The sequence below is a fragment of the Borostomias antarcticus genome (genome assembly GCF_949987555.1).
Source record: "Borostomias antarcticus genome assembly, chromosome: 26".
Taxonomy (NCBI): domain Eukaryota; kingdom Metazoa; phylum Chordata; class Actinopteri; order Stomiiformes; family Stomiidae; genus Borostomias; species Borostomias antarcticus.
In genome coordinates this window covers 4723890-4739168 of record NC_140259.1, presented here as the reverse complement: position 1 = coordinate 4739168, position 15279 = coordinate 4723890, and positions in this window count along the sequence as shown.

Sequence of the window (15279 nt, the reverse complement as noted above, 5' to 3'; positions counted from 1 at the left end):
TACCATCCTGACAGTTACCACCAGACCATCCTGCCCTGACCACTACTAGATCATCATGACAGCTACCATACACCCTGAAAGCTTCCAGAACATCCCAACAGCTAACATACCAGCCCATCCTGACCTCTACTAAATCTCTAATTGTTTTGGACTACGTCAGATATTACTTAATTGTTACCACAATCCATTTTCCAAAGTCAATGAATGTAGTGTTTTCAGACCTTAGAATACATTTAATGAATGAACATGGATATTTGATATTATATATCCTATACAGTATATATGGTATTTGAAGTATTTTGTTAAACATGACTACATTGTTCTTAAATCACAATCCATTTTTATCTGGTATTTTTTATTGTTGCATTCCAGTCGCTATGAATTTGTACGTTTTAATGAATGATTTGAGTATTTGAAATATTTTGTCAAACATGACTTTATTGTTCTTAAATCACAATCCGTTCCAGTTGCTATGACTTTGTTTTTAAATAGGCCTACGTTTTATAGAATACTTTTTTATGAATGATTTGAGTATTTGAAATATTTTGTCAAACATGACTTCATTGTTCTTAAATCACAATCCATTTAATGTCCAGTAATGTTTTAAAATATGTTTTATGAATTAATTTGGTAACTAATTTGTGCATCTAACTAATGAATACTTTAATAAAGACTGTTGACTAAAACAACTGTTTTTGTATTTAAAATAAAAAAATCATTTTTTTTCAATTATTCACCATAGTTCTTGTCATTACTAATGTTGTCAGGTGGCACAACCGATAATCGTCAGGTGGTGCAACCAGTTAAAATGCATTTAAACAAATAAATGATGGATTAAAGTGGATAAATTGTTGATAAGTATGATGTGAACAGCTATTGTATTGAATACATTCATTTGTATATTTGTGTAATAATTTTTCTGTCTTTAAATGTAAAATTGGATGTTAAAAATACTAAATATCTGACCCTTAGAATGCATTAATCTTAAATTATTGTAAATATAATACACAACCCCCAAAAACGAATGTGTTAGGCAATATAGACACACTAATAGATACTTGACAAAGATTTCCCTTCAAATAAATAATAGGAAAATATAAATAATTTTACACATTTTTGGTTGCGCCACCTGACATTTTTGGGCAGTCAAGTTAAAAATACAGTTAAAAAAAGATTTTAAACACATTGAAATGTTATTTAACAAATTAGGCTTGTTTAAGCACATTATTACAGATACAAAATATGCATTTTATCTATTTTGAACAAACTTTGATTTTATTTATTTAAAAATAACTTTTTAGAACCCTTATTTGTCATTGACCCACATGCAAAGATGGGTCCATCCCTGATCTCTAAAAACTCCTATTCTGCCTATTTTTGTCCTGTTTAATTGTTCATGCAATCTTTCCTTTAACATAGCCTGTAAGAGCCAAATTCAGGTTAATTGGGTCAATGCGTTGCTCCTCCCATGTTAATAGGAACTGATGATATTTAGGTAGGAACTCACCTGTTGTTGGCTAGGTGTTACTGCACGGAGGGCAAACAGTTTTTGACCACACACGCACTCACAAACATGCGTACCGGGTTGTTTGCTGGATTATTGGATTATTGATTATGGAAGGACAATAAATGGACCAAGTGTTCGCACAGCAGTTAATTGTCCGACTACTTTATCAACAAACACGGTAACGTAAAATGTGTCAATTAGATCAATCCGGAGCAGCAGCGCCATAGTGGCTTAAAGCACTAGGCTTAGGCTTCACGTAGCCTTTTTATTTGCATCTGATTGTATATAGGCCTCTGGATTCATTGAGAGTTGCTTCTCTATGAACTTCCTTCTATTATTTCTATCACACAGTCCCTTATCATGTCTGGATCCTGCTGTTTCTGTCTCTCTAGTGGCATGCTGTTCAGCATTATGCTCATCTCTGGTTGCGTATGCATCTCTCTCCATCTGTCTCTGCCTAGACGTATGCTTTCTAAGAGCTTCTTTATCTCTGGTTGCTTGTGCGTCTGCATCTATCTGTGTAGCTCTGCTGGCTGGCTGCTCTGCAGCATGTTTAGTTCTGTCTGCTTGTGCGTCCCTCTCTGGGGTTGTTTTGTCCCTCTGCTACTTTCTCTTTTACTGTCTCTTCTCTTTTCTCACTAAATACATGTCATAGTAAGACTGGCAATTAATGGACTAATTGAGCTGCTAAATGATTTCCTTTTAACAGGTTTTGCAAATGTATTTTACAGTTTGGTTAAAGTGTTCAAACGTATTGGTTTTTGCTTTGGTTGAGTGTGAAGTGACCCAAGTTCTCTTTTTATTCCTGCTGTTTACTTTCATCCTTCTTGGTCTTTAGTATTTTGTATACATTTTTTAATTTGACTTTTATTTAACGAAGGGAGCCCACTCTGGTCCAGCAAGGTCTCAGAGTTTCTGTAGTGTTGGCCCTCATCTTTGAACAGGTTTATGATTTTTAATCCTAATTCTCTTTTGATGTTAATCAGATTTATCTCTTGGCCTGTAGTCTTTATCAGATGTATCTCTTGGCCTGTAGTCTTTATCAGATGTATCTCTTGGCCTGTAGTCTCTTATTAGGCATTCCATAACCTCACACACACCCACATCTCAAGTACAACCCTCAGGCCACGCTGAGCTCAATTTTTTTAGTGTGTTTTGTTTTCCAGAAGTTCTCTCAATGTCCTTTAATAGTGTTTGATGTTTGCATCCCACAATGGCCAGTGGTGATGGTATATCCATTGTTTTCCTACTTTGTATTTTTCTGATTCAAACTTCTTAAACTAGAGTTTTTGTTTGAGAGTTTAGTTTTGCTCCAGGTCTGTGTCTGCCCTAGTGAGCAGATAGCCCTCCCCAATTTGAAAAGCTCTGCTCTTTTCTGTGGAGAATCACCACTATTTTAGATTAGGTAGGGGACTTATGCTCTGCCTATCCTATCGGCTTACTTGTATTTCTTGGTGGGTCTCAGTTTGTCTCTAAGCTTTCAACAGTATGGTACACTCCTCTGCTCCCTTTTAACACTGCGCCACTAAATAGCGTGGCAAGTCGCAATAAAATAAACATTTTTTTTTACAATATAAATATACAAGCATTCCAGCTAATTCCAGTGATAGGAAATGCAACTTATACACAATTACACAGACTTTCTCCCAGATGATCTAACATCTACCATATGATTCAGTATTACCATGGATCGGTATTGGGATTGATCAAGGGCGAATGTGAAATAGCAGCCACGAACTCAGCGGGTTATCCGAGATGCTGTCGCAGCGGCCAAAGCTCCTGCTGGCGGGGAGTGAAGCTTTTCAACTCGCCTGTCACTGGCTCCCTATAGGAATTTAGCCTGGCTGCAATAAAGTTATTGCGAACGGAATGAATACCATCTAATAGCAAACAAAACATGTTCAGCTATAATTAACCTGTTAAAACTAAGATGCCTGGATAAAAAAAAAGATGCCTGGATAAAAAATAATGTCTCCAATGGATATATTTGACAAAAATAGGTTAATATACAAGCCGGTTTCCATTTCATTGCATTTGTAGGACAGAAAAGCACAACTGCGCAAGTACAAAAGTCACCGGAAATAGCCAAATGACTACAAATGTAGCCAAGATGGCGCGGTTCAATAGGGTTTCACTTTAGATTCCTGGGGGCTTGGGCTCCACCCTCCTATGGGCTCGCTCTCGCTCCTCCCTGCTCAATCAATCAAAGCTTTATTTGTACAGCGCTTCGTCCCCACGAGTGGCGAAACCGCAACATCCGACGCCAAGTGATGTAATCTAAGCAGTAGGTGACAATATGGCCCTTTTCGAATCCAGCTCCTCTTCCCTCGCCCTATGCACTCCCCCTCGGTTTGCGCGTTCACGCGGAGGCCGCGCCATATTAAGTGCCATCCGAAACCAATTCGCGCCGAGTGGAAGTGGCTTATAACACCCTCGGTAGCGAGTCTGCACCGATGCAGGCTCGATTCACATGTGCAGCTGTTTTTATTGTCCGAAATGGAAAATGCGCTGTACAAATGTAAGTTCCTCACAAATTATAGGACATTGTATTTCGCATCAAATTCCGTTCTCCAGTTCAGAAAACTCTAGATTATGTTCATTAATTGTAATGTAAAGTGGTGGCTGGTGGATATTTACCAGGACTGTTGTTCAGACTAACCAGCTGATCAAACTGAGAATGGAAAATGAAAAGTTGTCCACAAAAAAACGAAACAGCACTAAAGAAGCTTGGGAGTAAGTTTTTTCACAGGTTTAGTCCATGAATGGCCTGCCACTCACCACAAAACACATATTTTTACACGTAATGTAGACACTCAACCAACAAGCAACATTTCAGTGAGATATAGGACAAGTGATTTGTCTTTAGATAAATGCATCTTCTTCCAAACATTAAGCAAAGTTTCACTTGTTCCATTAGCAGATTTCACTGATTAGGCCTACAACCAAAAACACCTTAATGTTTAAGATTCTTTGAAACAAGATTGTGTGATTGTATCCCATTACTAGGACTTGATAAATGATGTGTAGGACTACTACTTGGTAAGATGTGGAGTGATTGGAGGAGTCACACAGCACTCATTCTGACCAAAACATTTTAACCATCTTCCCGGACCAGGGAAAACCTGCTTTGTTTTAATGCAAATAAAAACAAAAACACAAACAAAGAATACACTATTAGCCTACAAATAATCGTGCTGAAGCAGCAGCGGTGGAAAAATGACAATTATTTTATTGACAATAGTCCTAATAATAATAATAATTAATTAGGGTAACGGTGAAATGAATAGGTAAGAGTTCTTAAAATGATGTATAAATATAATTGAATGCCTTGGCCATATTGTAATTTGGATATTTCCACTTAGGACCTAGGTAGCTATCTGATATAGGCAACCCTCATAACCTGTAACAAGGAAGATACGAACGATGCCTCTGCCACTGCAAAGTGCTGTTGACGCGAAACCATGGTAACCGTTGTGGTTTGTGTTTCCTGTTTCCGCTGGAGTGAATCAAGGGAACTACATTCAGCTGTGAGGGGACTACAAAACGGAGTGCACTCGGTGGCCCAATCCCAATGTCCCCCCTAAACCCTCAAGCCCTGAGCCCTCACAGACTTATTGACGTCACCTGGTGAAGTGATCGAGTGTGAGAGGCTGCAAGGGCTCGAATTGGTATAACAAGGAATGGGACAGCACTTGTGACATCACATTACGTTGACGTGAAAACATATTTCTTACTATTGTGGGCGTGGGGCTTTTTTTAAATCAATTTGTAAATTGTACATGTTTTTCTTGTAGGCCTTCGTGTAAATTAATTTTGGCTGAGTCAAATCCCCTTTACATTATCAGAACTCTGTGTTACCCTCAAAACATTTGTTCAACTTGAAATCATTTCATTTTGTGGTCATATGCGATCGCATCTGCGATCAAATTTCAACCCAACCCAGTATTTGTTAGTAGGATCGCATCGATCCTACATTACTGCCTGTGATTCTTGTTTGTGATGAATCCAAAAGTATTAACTTAAGAATGATAATATATTATGTATACACATTCCTGCACCTCACAACTCTTTCCATATTCATGTTGGAAATCTCAATTCAAAGAACACTGCACCGAAATGGGTAATTAATGTCATACTGCTTTTAACTGGGCAATCATATGATTTAGAGCAACAGAAATCGATGTAAATTATAACCATAGCCTACATATTTTTAATCAAATCACATTATACAAACCCATGGGGTTAATAACCCATAGGCCTACTTAAAAATAATGAAACCAAAATAATTATAAGGCTACTTGTGCAGATAAGCAAGTCCAGCTGAAAACATGAAAACATATTTTGTTCTGTAACGTGACCGTTAGGGTTGGTTGATCTGTCCGTGCTTGTTTATTGGCTGTTCTTCAGGTAACCCCGTGTTTCACGTCACGACGCTATGAACTGTGGGTAATTCCCTTGGGCTAAGTCTGCAGAAATGCAGACTTACGGTAAGGGGCCATAAAGGGCTCAAAATGGCTGCCGGAGAGCCCTCGCGCACTTGCCGAGTTGACATTGGGACACCCCTAAGCCCTCGCGGACTTCGCGGGAGCGCGCCCTTAAGTCTGCGAGTCTGCAAGGGTGGACATTGGGACTGGGCCGGTGACTGAGTGCGAGTGGGGAGGGACTGGATTCAGAAAGGGCCTATAACTTCAAAAGTAAAGGCCATTTTAACCAATCAGAAGCCAGAGTCAATACCGGAACAGAAGCGCGGAAGGGCGAGAAAAACGAAAACACAAACAACAATGGCGACTCACAGGGCAGAATCTTTTGTTTGGACAGATAGTGAGGTAGAATTGCTCCTTAATGTCACCAATGAATACAATGTAAACACAATAAATAAATAAAAATCTTTGCTCGTACGGGCGCCTCTGTTCGTTGACCAGGTTAAGCAGCTGGATATGACACCCAAAGACTGCCGACAGCATGCTAATAAGTAGCAACAACATTTTTCTTACGTTTACCATTTTACCTCAACCACTAGCACATACGCAACCGCTGAAACCGGAATTGGACTCCGGTTTCAAACGAACACGGTTTCAGGGGCCCGAAAGCTTGGTTGCATGTGGACGAACAGAACCGCGAAGACAAAGGCACGGGTGCAGAAGTACACGGGCTCGTGTGATCAATGCATAGCTACTAAAACCCCCTCCCATGAATTAAGAACGGTCCCTAAGATCACGATTCATCAGCTAGCGTGTTGACTTGGCTCCAGGCTTAAAACCCTTTAATGATTTTAAAGAACGAACCCTAAATGTATGAGAAATTCACTTTCTAAACCGAAGCCCAAAACAGTTGAGCTCTATTCTTAAATATAAAAATGAACATACAACTTACCGAATTGAAGATTGTTGTAGCCTACAGTGAAAGGTTGGTGAAGAGGTTGTGATGGAAACGTGTGTTTTCTAAAAAGAATGAAGAGCGTGTCTCTTGTTTTCTTCAGATGGATAAAGGATATGCTATTCCAAATCTTTACAGGCGTGACAAACGGGGAACAGGTCCCAAGGTAGAGAGAGACGGATTACAAACAGTCACGGCTACTTGACTACTTCTTTTGAAAGCCCTTAGCCAATCGGTGAAAGCCGGGAACAATGACGCGTTGAAACACGAGTAGCTAATTGGTTCAATGCAAGAATGTATGTCTGCGGGTTGGAGCTCCCGCCCACCTCGAAGTTAAGGAGGGTATCACGGATATGAATCAAGAGAACATGAAATAGCCTATGCCTCCCCAGGGGCCTCATTTATCATTGTGGATACACCCTATTTCATTTACACCTGATTTTTGTACTTGCTTTGTAACGGCATACATTGACACATCACAACACATAAATAAAACAACATGCAACACTACAATGAGCAATCACCAGCACAGGCATACAGCAGCAGCAAATTATCAGCAAACATGCAAGACAGTTAAAAGACAGTTAAGGACAGCATACATGGAAGCATCACAATACCTATGGAACATACAGCATACAACTAAGCATCACCACCACAAACTCTTCAGCAAACTCGCAGGACAGTTAAAAAAAACAAAACAGTTAAAGACAGCATACATTGAAGCATCACAACACAAATATAACATAACATGCAGCATACAATTACACAGAACACTACACCGAGCATCACACAGGCATGGTAAAACAGGCATCACACAGAAGAGGAGTACACTTTTTAACTAAATGCAGCTAGTTCATGATAAAATATTCATGATAAAATATTACAAAACAACAATAAAACATTGTAAGCAATAGTTGTTGTAATGGATTGTACTCTTCTCTAAAGAGAGAAAAGAATTGATATTGGTGAAGTGCTGGAGAGGTTAGGTGATATATGAAAAATGTTTTTGATTAGGGGACACTGAGGTGTGCTCCCTCTCAAACAGTTTGTTGGCAAATAGATTTGACAACTGGACAATGGAATACGTTGCACAGCAAATGCAGTATCCAATAGTTCGCTCATGGCTAGCGAGCAATGGTACAGCTATTGTATTGTATAGGGCCGGAGTACTGTCCTTCCTTGCGGTAATTTTTCAGCGTTTTGGCCAATCACAAATTAGCAAGAAAAAAAGGCATTACATTGATTTAAGAGAAAAGAACCCGCCCTAAGGGAGGCTAGCCTCCCTTCCATAGATATCTATGGGTCCTCCAGCTGCATGTTATAGATGTCACTGTTGGAGCTTTAGAATTACAATAACATTTTTTTATCCATAGGGAAAACCTGCTCTATGAACAAAACAGATAATATTAATTATGAATAAATAAATTCATATGTTTATATTTTAATCCCTCTCTTCTTCCAAAAACTGAGGAGGACTGTCCTCCCCTGCCTCAATGGACGAGCCTCCACTGGTGGAAAAGCATTTACACGAATCGGCGAGTGAGTGAGATGGCATTTTTGAAGGTGAGAATAGAGATGAATGTGTCCAGTTTTGCAGAACATTCCAGTCAGAGGCAGCAGCAGTCTGGAATGATGCAAGTCCCAGAGAGGTTTTGGAGTTGGGTATTTTCAGTTGGATTTAGAGAGAGGACCGGGTGTTGTATGTGACAGGGAGAGAATGCAGCAGGCGAGACATGTAGGGTGTTGACCGGTGAAGAAGGGTCTTATAGATGAGGGTGAGCCAGTGAATGTTGCGTCGCGTGTGTAGTGAGGGCCAGTTTAACAGGGAGTAAAGAGTGCAGTGGTGCATGTTGAAGGGGGCGTTTATGGCAAAGCGGATAGCAGAGTGGTAAAGAGTGTCGAGTTTGGAGAGTGTGCCCTTACATGCAGACCTGTATATTGTGTCACCAAAGTCAAGTGTGGGGAGAATGGTCATATTGATAAGGGTGAGTTTGGCGAAGGAGGAACAATTTCTGTAGAGGAAACCTAGTTTGGCCTTGACCTTAAACTGTAGCTTTGAGATGTGGTGAGAAAAAGATAGAGTGGAGTCTAACCAAATGCCCAGGTATCTATAGGTGGTGATGTGATCCAGGATAGCTCCCTCAGAGGTAGTGATGTTTAACGGTGAAGGGGATGGAGCACCCTTCCGGTGGAACCACATGGCCTTTGTCTTATATGTATTTAGTGACAGTTTGAGTTGGGTAAAGGCATGTTGTACATGGAGGAAGCTATCCTGGAGAGTGGATTGAACAGTGGTGGGGGAGGGGCCTGTGGCATAAAGAATTGTGTCGTTGGCATAAAGATGAATGAGTGAGTTGCCAGCAGCCAGTGGTATGTTATTGATGTAGATGGAAAACAGGGTAGGACCAAGTATGGAACCTTGAGGGACACTCTTGGTGACTGGGAGGGGGTGTGAGACAGAGCTATCAAACCTTACGCGTTGCACCCGGTGGAAAAGATAGTGAGAAAACCATGCCAGTGAGTGATTTGTGAGCCCAATACTGCTCCGCCTGCTGATAAGAATGGTGTGGTCAACAGTGTCCATAGCTTTGGCAAGGTCAATGAACCTTTAGGGTAGCTGTAGTGCACCCATACCCAGCGCGAATACCAGACTGCACCCCGGATAAGATGCCATACACGTCCAGATAGTCTGTAAGTTGTTTGTTCACAAGTTTCTCAAATACCTTGGACACGCAGGGCAAGATGGAGATAGGCCTGTAATTATTAGGGTCAGATTGCTCACTGCCATTAAACAAAGGAAGCAGGATTGCTTCCTTCCAGTCTGCAGGTATTTCAGCCGTATGGAGGGAGAGGTTGAAAAGGTCTGCCAAAGGAGCTGCAATGATGGGGTCCGCAGTTTTAACAAAAAATGCAGCAATCTCATCGGGCCCAGCAGATTTTGGGGGGTCTAGCGCTGACAGTTCCCTAAGAACCTCCCCCTCTGAAACAGAATGGAGGGAGAAACTAAGGGGGGGGGGGCATGGGGGGGCAAACAGGACTCTGGGTGACTGAAGGCAATACAGTAGGACCTGGGGACAGACTGTTCTCTGATGTACATGCATGATTTAGCGACTCAAAGACAAAGCCAGATTTAATGAAGTGACCATTAAATATATCAGCCATGGCGTTCTTATCTGTGATGATGAGATTGTTCTCTCTGAGTGATAGGGGGAGGGATGACGGCTTGTTCTCAAGTTTTCTCACTGTTTTCCAAAAGGAGTTGGGATTGGAGCTCCTTATAGTACCCAGATTTGGCCTGACGTACAGCTTGTGAGGCCTTGTTTCGAAGCTGACGGAATTTGAGGCAGTCCGTGGCAGACTTTGATAGCCGAGCTTTGTGCCAGGCATCATTTCTTTTGCTTTAGGAGCACTGTCAACTCGTGAGTGATCCAGGGACTGTGTCGATTTTTCACCCGTTGTTTTTTGAAGGGGGTACACAGGTACATAGAGTCAGCAATACAAACAATCTACAAAGTCTATAATCTAGCTGTACCATGTCAAATCAGGAGTATGCCATGTTAATGAAACAGTAGGTAATTACAGTAGGTACAGAGTATACAAACATGACAGATTAAATTACATTACAGTCATTACGCAGACGTTTTTATCCAAAGCGACTAACAATAATTGCATTTAATGTAGGAAAAGCCAATGTGCCTGAAGGCAAAGTGCAAGAATAGCAATCTAAAATACAGTGCAATACAATACAATGAAATACAATAAGTGCTTAGGAGGGAGGATTGTGGTAGTACTTCTTGAAGAGATGAGTTTTGAGCCTGCGATGAAAGATGGGCAGCGACTCTGCTGTCCTGACATCAGTGGGCAGTTCGTTCCACCACTGCGGGGCCAGGACAGAGAAGAGCCGTGACCGTGTCGATCGACCGCAGGGGCCTCGGAGTGACGGGGCAACCAGTCGCCCCAAGGTAGCAGAGCGTAGCGGTCGGGAGGGGGTGTAGGGTTTGACCATGGCCTGGAGGTAGGAGGGGGCTGTTCCTTTCATTGCCCTGTAGGCTAGAGCCAGAGTTTTAAACTGGAATGCGAGCCGCTACAGGGAGCCAGTGTAGGGAACGGAGAAGGGAAGTTGTGTGGGAGAACTTGGGGTGGTTGAACACCAGGTGAGCAGCAGCTTTCCCCCCTCCTTCCCCGATCAGACTGGTCTGGACTGGTCTCTCCTGCAGTTTACGGCCTTGTAGCGAGATAAGTGGCCGATGGTTCGGCGCCCTGGGGTCTGTTAAAACCCGGAAAGCTGTTTTACCTCAGTCCATGTTCCAGATCTGAAGAGTTTCCAGGTTTTACTCATTGCAGAAGTCAGGCTTACTCAGTTAGCCAGCTTTATGAAACAGACTCCGGGGCCCCGTACTACGAAGCTCGTTCAACATATCCAGGATAACTTTTCGCTAGCTCGCTTAAACCGGACAAACGCAATCACGGATAAACGGTACTACGACGGTGGCTATCAACTCGTTAAGTGCAGCGCACAGTATTGCAGTGCCCTCATTTAGGCCACTGTAGTTTTCTTGTATGTTTTATTACATAAAATGAGTACCAAGCCCTCATTATTTTCTTTTTACTAGCAACCAATAGTACTTTCACTAGGTATCTGTCCCCTCCTTGTACATCATCCTGTGTTATGTTTGCCAAGATACATATTCAAGCTGATAAGAATGAGAACCAGTCAAGACCCCACCACAAAATGAGGACTCAAGCCCTCAGCCCCCTCCCCGTCATTAGGGTTAACAGCGGGGCCAAAGGGCCCGCGCTGAGGTCATGCGCCAGCTATGAAGACACAAACAAGTAAGGTTCACATTGTTACCATTTTATTTTCTGTTGGTGGGTGACTGTGTGCGGTGTGTAAGTGAGTTTGTGAGTGAATGTGTGAGGTCCGTGAGTGTGGTAGTGAGTGACTGTGTGAGGTCCGTGACAGCATGTGTGAGGAATTGAAGTGCAGTGAGGATGTCCTGTTGGCTCTGGTGGTGTAGTGTGGTGACCTCCACCAACTGCTGCACAACTGCCCCAATCCCTTCTGCCATGTCCCTCTGGGCCTCTAGGGTCCCCGTCTGGGCCTCCAGCACAGCGTCTGAGAGGAAGCCCAGACGGTTTCCCTCAGGGACCCTTGAGGCAGGGACGCTGGCAGCCGGAGGTGGAGGCGTGGGCGGTGGAGACGGAGGCGCTGGAGATGGAGATAGCACTGGAGGTGGAGGCCAGCGCGCTGGAGGTGGAGGCACTGGAGGTCGTGGCGCTAGAGGTGGAGACTACAACCGGCGGGGGCATGACCGTCAGGTCAAGGATCACTGCAGACTCCCCCTCCTCTGAGTCCCACCCCACGTCAGAGTCTGGGGAAACAATTTCAGTCATTTTCTTTGAGTTTGTCTGTAAACTTTATTTTCCATTAAACATTTTATTGTGTAGCCATATTCATTTGATATGTGTTTCTGTTGGCAGCCAAATAAATGCTTAAGTGTGATTAACTGGGTGATTTAGATGAGAGTCTTAATTTCCCAGAGGGGAAAATGTTTAATGTGGTCCAACATTATGAAGGGATCATCTGTGTTATCGTTCCCTGTTTTTGGTCCTAAATCGATCATAGCCTACCACAGAATGTGTGGAATGTTTGCTTTCCTCACAGCCACATAATACAGAATGTCCGTTTAGCCTACGCCAAATACAGGATGCACGAAACGTAGGCCTACAGTAGGCTACCTAAACTGGGGGACTGCCCACTGTTCCGACATACCATTGTTCCGACGTCTCACTAGTCCGAAACTTGTTCACCGATCGTCAGACATCCCATTGTTCCGACGGCTCAAGAGTCCGACCGACAATGGGATGTTTCGGACTAGTGAGACGTCGGACTAATAGGATGTCGGAACAATAGTATGGCACCCTAAACTGTAGGAGCAATCAGACAAAGGTAGGCTAGTACAAATACCTTCCGTAGATGATTGTTTTCCTCGCGTGGACCTCACCAACAAGCACATGCTGAGAGTGACACTTCATTTGGAGGGACACTCGGTGGTGGAGTGGGAGTGGGTAGGGGGTGTTTTGGGATTGGGCCTTCCTGTCAGTCTCTGAGAGAGATCACTTCCTGTCACAGTCTGGGAGAGATCACTTCCTGTCACAGTCTGGGAGAGATCACTTCCTGTCACAGTCTGAGAAAGATCACTTCCTGTCACAGCCCCTGAGAGTTATGAACAGGCCCCCAGGATTCAAAATCTAACGTGAAGCCCTATAGGACCGCGCCATCTTTGAGAAAAACGCGTCATTGGTACCTTTGACATGCGCAGTCAAAGGTATCAATGACGCGTTCTTGTAGTCCATGAACAGATGTGAAATGTGAACGCGCGTTCATGGCTCTCCCCATCTTAGTTTTAACAGTATAATTGTGACTGAACATGTTTTGTTTGCTAGTAGGTGGTGTTCATTCTGTTCACAACAGCGCGATGGGCAGCCAGGCGAAATAGCTTCAGGGGACCTGGTCCCAGGCGAGTTGAACAGCTGTCCACCCAGAGACGAGATCGCTCGTTGCGGCATGAAGTTCGCGGCTAACCCGCCGAGCTCGGGGGGCTCACAGGCCAGGGCGGAGATGTATTATCAGTAGGCTAATTATAGTGGAATTGCTGAATGACAGTTTATCATTTCATCTTTATGCCTACGCAACATCAACTCATGTATGTGAATAAAGTTAATTCCAGTTATTTACTAAATATCATGTCTCTGTCCATTTCTGGAAAAGGCAAATAATTTCTGTCAAATGATCACTCAAGTTTTATCGACACCAACCCCACAACTGTTTTGAGTGAGTTTGTGAAAAGCGCTATATACATGAAATGCATTATTTTTATGCATAGGATGTTGTGCTGTGGTCATTTTCATTAACACATTTGATTAATCAGTCAATGGTATTAAGCCCTTTTTTGCTGGTTTTCTGTTTGCAGTGTTAAGTGTATTATGCAGCTTACTCCAAAATGTAGCCAAGCGGCAATCAAGCGCGATGTGGCCTATAGTGGTGTCGACTGCCCTGTCATTTGCTCTGACATTGGTTGTGTCAGATTAATTTTCTTTTAGTTTAGGTTTTTGTCAATGTGCCTCTGACAGTAGGCCTATTGCTCGATCTCCTTCTCTCCGTGCGTGCCATTGCTCTGTGTGTGTGTGTGTGTGTGTGTGTGTGTGTGTGTGTGTGTGTGTGTGGGTGGGTGGGGGGGGGGGGGTTAGAGAGCAGGAGAGTTCTTAAGTCTACCCAGCTTGTCCAATCTAGCTATGAGCGCGTTCACGGTAAAAGGGGAGGTATTTGCTCGAAATGACCAATCGCATACCTTAGTATGGGTATTTGGACATGGCCATGGACAAGGCAAACAATACGCATAACCAAGTTCCGTCCACCGCATTTCACACAAGAGGAGCAATAATATAGAAATATGAACTATAGGCGCAACACAGTCACTACTGCCAAAGGCAGGAAGGAAAGCTGGAAAAATACTGCCTACGTTTTAGCATTATCCTCCACATGAACACGAGTAGGCTAGATCATTGGGCTATGCCTATTCTTATGGCATGTAAAGCAATTGTAGCCTATATCAATATATATTATTATTTCAGCTGCAACCCCTAGACTGGCAGGGGACGCTTAAATAAAGCAAATGTAGGCTATAGTTTTTAATAGTTTCAGGTTGGAGTAGACAATGTGAAGTCTCTATACAAGAGGAACTAGAGATAAAACAGGCTATTAAAATGGAAAAAGTGAAGCTCGGGGTGGAGAAGTAGGCTGATTGTCAGGCATTGGTGCTATCACAATTTAATTAAAATGTAGCCTACTTCTCTTTGTTCCTAGGAACGGGAGGCTAGTCTAATAAATCAACATTGAAGACTTGACTGAATAAAAAATGAGTGTTTTTACTTGGTTCTCCGCATCACCCACAGCCTACACGAAACTGCAGGTAGACTAATAAAACACAAGCCAGTGCATAGCTTACAGTCTATGACTAAATGCACAAGGCAAAATATGGCTCAAGCAGCTGTCATTCTGCAATTTTTCATATGATATCGGGGAAAGCCAAAGAGGGTTTTGGCGGTTTGTAAAAAGTCTTCTTAAGAACCTCTCGCTGTTCTCGCACAGCAGATTATTGTTTAATTCGCACACTGAAGTTCCATAATAGAATCTTAACATTCATTATACCTTTTTCCAAGTGAATTGATCGGTCAGTGCTTCATATGTTTTGATCCATAATCTGGAACTTAACCTGCCCCGGAGCAGGTTAGCTCGGCAGCATAAGTTACCACAGCGATATAGCACGGTGAAAAATGAACTACCTTCGTAGTAGCCTACGGATAAACCAATCTTGAACCTGAAGTTATCGCGC